Source organism: Cervus elaphus, chromosome 21 (genome assembly GCF_910594005.1).
Source record: "Cervus elaphus chromosome 21, mCerEla1.1, whole genome shotgun sequence".
NCBI classification, from domain to species: Eukaryota; Metazoa; Chordata; class Mammalia; order Artiodactyla; family Cervidae; genus Cervus; species Cervus elaphus.
The window spans coordinates 40,416,351-40,422,913 of NC_057835.1; the positions used below are offsets into that span (position 1 = coordinate 40,416,351).

At 38.7% G+C, this 6,563-nt stretch overlaps 1 long non-coding RNA gene across 1 annotated transcript; it reads left to right on the plus strand.

The window, feature by feature from the left end:
- The first annotated feature begins 227 nt into the window (after nucleotides 1-227).
- Nucleotides 228-5,969, plus strand: LOC122679391. The gene is made up of 3 exons (XR_006336382.1): nucleotides 228-1,101; nucleotides 1,951-2,035; nucleotides 5,606-5,969. It is a non-coding gene; the product is annotated as an uncharacterized LOC122679391 (long non-coding RNA).
- The last annotated feature ends 594 nt before the right edge of the window (nucleotides 5,970-6,563 follow it).

Here is a 6,563-nt window from a genome sequence, read left to right on the forward strand (position 1 = left end):
TTTTTCATGATAGTCCAAAGGTGTAAACAACCCAAGTGTCCATTGATAGATGAGCACTGAGCTAAGCTCCCTGTGTTATATAGTAGGTTCTCACTAGTATAAACAAAATGTGACCTGCTGGGCTTCCCTGGTGGCTCAGAGGGTAAAGTGTCTGCCTGCAATGTGGGAGACCCAGATTCAATCCCCGGGTCGGGAAGATCCCCTGGACAAGGAAATGGCAAGCCACTCCAGGACTCTTGCCTAGAAAATCACATGGAAGGAGGAGCCTGGTAAGCTACAGTCCACTGGATTGCAAAGAGTTGCACATGACTGAGCAACTTTACTTCATAGATGAGATATTATTCAACCATAAAGAGGAATTCTGAGCTGTGCCTTTGAACACATGGGTGAATCTTAAAAATAATGTGCTAAGTGGAATAAGCTGGACACAAAAGGACAAATAATGCATGATTCCACTTATGTGAGGTACCTAGAGTAATTAAATTCATAGATACAGAGTGTAGAACAGAGGTTACTAGAGGCTGTGGGGAGAAGTGAGGAAGAGTTATTATTTAATGTTTAATGTTTAAGAGTTTCTGTTTGGGGTGACGGATAGTAGTGATGGTTGCACAATGTTGCGAATATAATTAGTGGCATTGAACTGTACATTTAAGAAACTGTTAGAAAGGTTAATTTTATATGTTTCACCACAATTTAAAAAAATTTTTAAATACTGGATTAGTTTTAAGACAACCTCTTTTTCTACTCTCTTTCTTGCCCCTAATATAACTCATTCTTAATTTCTTTTCAGGTTTTGAGTCCTTCTGCTTTTTAAAAAAGCCCTGATTACTGTTTTATCTAGGAATTCTCCTTTTCAGAGGCCCATAACAAAGTGTTCAGCATGCCAGGCATGTTTTACATGCTGTCCCGGAGGCTGGCAGCAGAAGAACCATTCCTCTCTGTTATGTTAGGATTTTTAAGAATATAAATGGGTCCAGGTCACAGAATTTTATGGCTGGGTTGAATACTTTCCTTATCCCCCACGTTGACATCTTGACAGGAATGAAAGTTTAAAGAAGATACAGAAAAATGGATAGTGAAAGTCTGTATCCTATCACTCAGGTAAAACCTTACTTGTGAATTTTCAGCTTTGCTAGCATTGCCAAATTGCTCTCTAAAATAGCTGTAACAATTTCTACTTCCACAAGCAAGATGTGAGAGTTCTTGTGTTCCACGTCTTTGCCAATTTGCCAATTTTAACAGAGCATTTCTGGGGGTAAGGGTAGAGTGAGGGAGACTATTGGCTTTGTGTGTGTCTTGTGTTATTTATTAATTTAAAATTTTGAATTGAAGTATAACTTGCTCACAAAAAAATGTGCTCACTCCAGAGACAGACATCTTGGTAAATTATCCTATAGTGAAGATGCCCAATTACCATCACTCAGGCTAAGAGTTTTTTGCTTTTTGCTAACTCTATGCAGAACAAGGAAGTCTCATGGTGATTTTACTTTGTTTTCCTAATGAGGTTGGTTATCCAATTTACATTCAGATTTACTCTTTTGTAAATTGATACCAGCAGCTAACACTTCTTGAATGCTTCCTGTGTGCCAGATATTCTTCCAATTGCTTTATTATATTAACTCACTTAATCCTCACAGTGGTCCTGTGTGGCATGCTGGCATTATCTCCACTTTATAGGTGAGTAAACTGAGGTAGTTAGATGGCTAGTCACTTCCCATAGTCACATAATTAGTCAGCAGTGAAGCCAGAATTTGAATCTAGACAGTGTGACTTGGTGTTTGGGTTTGTAGTCACTATGCTGTTACTATATAACTTCATGTACTAGTTATCTATCACTACATAACTCATTACTACTAGATACAGCAGCTTAAGAGAGCAAAAATTTATTAACTCATAATTTTTGAGTGTCAGAATTCTGGGCATAGCTTAGCTATGTTGTTCTGTGTCAAGATCTCTTATAAAGTTGCAGTCAAGATGTCAGCTGGGAGTGTGGTCATCTGCAAATTTGACTGAGGCTACAGAATCTGCTTTCAAGGTAGGTCACTCATTTGCTATTGGATGGATACCTCACTTCCTTGCCACATGGACCATTCCCTAGGGCTGCTTGAGTGTCCTCATGACATAGTGATTCAGTTCAGTTCAGTCGCTCAGTCGTGTCTGACTCTTTGCGACCCCATGAATCGCAGCACGCCAGGCCTCCCTGTCCATCACCAACTCCCGGAGTTTACTCAAACTCATGTCCATCGAGTCGGTGATGCCATCCAGCCATCTCATCCTCTGTCGTCCCCTTCTCCTCCTGCCCTCAACCCCTCCCAGGATCAGGGTCCTTTCCAATGAGTCAACTCGTCGCATGAGGTGGCCAAAATATTGGAGTTTCAGCTTCAGCATCACTCATTCCAATGAACACCCAGGCCTGATCTCATTTAGGATGGACTGGTTGGATCTCCTTGCAGTCCAAGGGACTCTCAAGAGGCTTCTCCAACACCATAGTTCAAAAGCATCAATTTTTCAGTGCTCAGCTTTCTTCACAGTCCAACTCTCACATCCATACATGACCACTGGAAAAACCATGGCCTTGACTAGATGGACCTTTGTTGGCAAAGTAATGTCTCTGCTTTTTAATATGCTATCTAGGTTGGCCATAACTTTCCTTCCAAGGAGTAAGTGTCTTTTGATTTCATGGCTGCAATCACCATCTGCAGTGATTTTGGAGCCCCCCAGAATAAAGTCTGACACCATTTCCACTGTTTTCCCATCTATTTCCCATGAAGTGATGGGACCAGATGCCATGATTTTAGTTTTCTGAATGTTGAGCTTTAAGCCAACTTTTTCACTCTCCTCTTTCACTTTCATCAAGAGGCTTTTTAGTTCCTCTTCACTTTCTGCCATAAGGGTGGTGTCATCTGCATATCTGAGGTTATTGATATTTCTCCCGGCAATCTTGATTCCAGCTTGTGCTTCTTCCAGCCCAGCATTTCTCATGATGTACTCTGCATATAAGTTAAATAAGCAGGGTGACAATATACAGCCTTGATGTACTCCTTTTCCTATTTGGAACCAGTCTGTTGGTCCATGTCCAGTTCTAACTGTTGCTTCTTGACCTGCATACAGCTTTCTCAAGAGGCAGGTCAGGTGGTCTGTATTCCCATCTCTTTCAGAATTTTCCACAGTTTATTGTGGACACAGTGGTTAGCATCTTCCAAATCAGGTACCCAAGAGACAACAGAGAAATCGTGATGTCTTTTATGACCTCGCCATAGAAATAGCACACAAGCCTCCCTTCATTCCCATCTTATTCTTTTTGTTTGAAATGCGTTATCAAACTCAACTCACACTTAAGGAGAAGGAAATTAGCTCTACTTTTTGAAGGAAATATGGACAGAATCTGGGGGCAGATTTTAAACCACCATGTATACTGTCTATATTCCTAAGATTTTGTTTGTCTATTTACTTTGTCTTGTGTGATTCTTTTTTTAATTAGAAAATTTCCCAGTTTTATTGAGATATAATTGACATACAGTGCTTTTTAAGGTGTGCAGCATAATGATCTGACTTCCGTACATCGTGAAATGATTGTCACAATAAGCTTAGTAAACATCCATTATCTCACATAGATACAAATTTTTTTCCCTTGTGATGAGAACTCTTAGAAGTTACTCTCTTAGCAGCTTTCTTAGATAACATACAGCAGTGTTAATTCTACGTCATGTTGTACATTACATCCCTAGTACCTGTTTGCATTATACCTGGATGTTTGTACCTTTTGATGGCCTTCATGCATCTCCCCCTTCCCTCTGGTAATCACAGATCTTATCAGTTTTTTTTATGACTTTGTTTGTTTATTTAATTTTGAAGTATAATTTACCTACAACACTATGTCTATTTTGTGTGATTCTTTATATACTTCAGATATACCATTCTTCATTGAATAAATGCACTGCACAAATTTTCTCCCAGATCTTTTACAAGTATGATTGGAATTGCAATGAATTTACAGATTACTTTGAGGGAAACTAATGTTATAATATTGAGTCTTTCTATTTATGAATATTGTGTATCTATTTCATGCTTATGCTCAGTAGCTAAGTGGTGTCCAACTCTTTGCAATCCCATGGACTGTAGCCCACCAGGCCCCTCTGTCCCTGGGATTTCCCAGGCAAGAGTACTGGAGTGGGTTGCCATTTCCTTCTCCAGGGAATCTTCCCAACTCAGGGATCGACCCTCAACTCCTGCATTGGCAGGTGAGTTCTTTAACAGTGAACAACTAGGGAAGTGTATCTATTTATTTAGCTATACAATGAATCATGTAATTTTTATGATTTTCTTCACTAAAGGCCCTACCCATCTTTTGTAAAACTTATTCCTACTTATTCTTAAAATTTATATTTCTAATTATTTTTGGCTATAGCATAATAATATAATAGATTTTAAAACATGAGCTAATATCTAGCTATTTTTGTTGAACTCTTTTATTAAATTTTGGGCTTCCCTGGTAGCTCAGCCAGTAAAGAATCCACCTGCAATGCAGGAGACCCTGGTTCTATTCCTGGGTTGGGAAGATTCCCTGGAGAAGGGATAGGCTACCCACTCCAGTATTCTTGGGCTTCCCTGCTGGCTCAGTGGGTAAAGAATCTGCCTGCAATGTGGGAGACTTGGGTTCAATCCCTGGGTTGGGAAGATTCCCTGGAGAAGGGACTGGCTACCCACTCCAGTGTTCTTGACTGGAGAATTCCATGGACTGTACAGTCCATGGGGTGGCAAAGGGTTGGATATGACCGAGCTAGCCATTTTTGTTGAACTCTCTTAATAAATTTTCTATTTTCTATATAGTCAGCTAGATTGACTGTAAATACTGGCATTTTAGTTTCTTCCTCTGTATTCCCTGTGGCTTTTCTTTTTCATATTTTCCTCTATTTTCTTTTTCCCCCTGTTTTTCTATTTTCTCTTTTCCCCCCTATTTTCTTTTTCTTATTTCCCTTTTCCTTATTTCCCTTATTTTCTTAGTCCCTGTTAGCTAGGACTTCCAATATAATAATGCATGTACTCACTCTTAAGAGAAATTCCTTTCTTGAGTACTTACTAAAGAGAAATTCTTGCCTGAGGAGCTATGTGCAAGAAGTTTATAATAGCTTTTGTTGCTAGTCAATAAAAACCAAAGCAAACAGAATCAACCAAACAACTGTACAAACAGAATAAAATAAAAGCCAAAGCAAGAAAAAAAACACACCCAGAATTGACAACAATATCCATTAACAAGGGAATGAATGAGTAAGTTGTGATATAGTCATTCAATGAAAAATTATGCAGCAGTGAAAATTAATGAATAAGACTATATGTATCAACACAGGTAAGTCCCAAAAATACAATAGGAGAGAAAGATGCAAATTGCTGATGAATACATACCACATGACCATATGTTAAAAATATAAAATAATATTATATTTTGTAAACAACATATACACAAATTGTGAGGATCAGGACCAACTGAACATGATATTTACTAGGGGAAGGGAATGCAGTTGGGGGGGTTTCAGCTTTATTTAAGTGTTGTATTTCTGGTGTACAGTGTTACATGAATCTTGGTCATATTATATCTTTTCCTAAGATATCACACAAGGAAACGAAAAAAGAGAATTGCAAAGTACTATACCAACAGATGAAGAAGGAAATGGCAACCCATTACAGCATTCTTGCCTGGGAAATCCCATGGACAGAGGAACCTGGTGGGCTACAGTCCATGGAGTTGGAAGAGCTGGACACAACTGAATGACTAAATCACCGCCAGGCAGACATAAACCACCTCCACTATGCAGACAGAAGTAGCTGTCAAAGTAGAAAGATTAATCACATGGGATCTGCTGTGAGACTATTTGGGTTTAAATTCTGGTGCTCCTCACTTACTATACAACCTTGGCCAAGTTCTGAAACTTGTCTATGCCTTAGCTTCCTTGTCTATAAAATGAATTTTAGTAACATTATTTATCTTTTTTCTCTATTTTTTATTGAAGTATAGTTGATTTGCAATGTTTGCTAATTTCTGCTGTTCAGCAAAGTGACTCAGTTATACACATATATACATTCTTTTTTCATAGCCTTTTCCATTATGGTCTATCCCAGGAGATTGGATATAGTTTCCTATGCTATACAGTAGGACCTTGCTGTTTATCCACCTAAATGTAATAGTTTGCCTCTACCAACCCCAAACTCTCAGTCCATCCGTCTCCCTCACCCTCTCCCCTTTGGCAACCTCAAGTCTGTTCTCTATGTCTATGAGTCTGCTTCTGTTTTGTAGATAAGTTCATTTGTGCTACATTTTAGATTCCACATATAAGCAATATCACATGCCATTTGTCTTTCTCTTTCTGACTTACTTCACTTAGTATGATAATCTCTAGTTGTATCCATGTTGCTGCAAATGGCATTATTTCATTCTTTTTTTTATCGCTGAGTAGAATTCCATTGTATATATGTACCACACCTTCTTTATCCATTTATTTGCCGATGGTTATTTAGGTCATTTCCATGTCTTGGCTATTGTGAGGAGAGCTGTTGTGAACACAGGG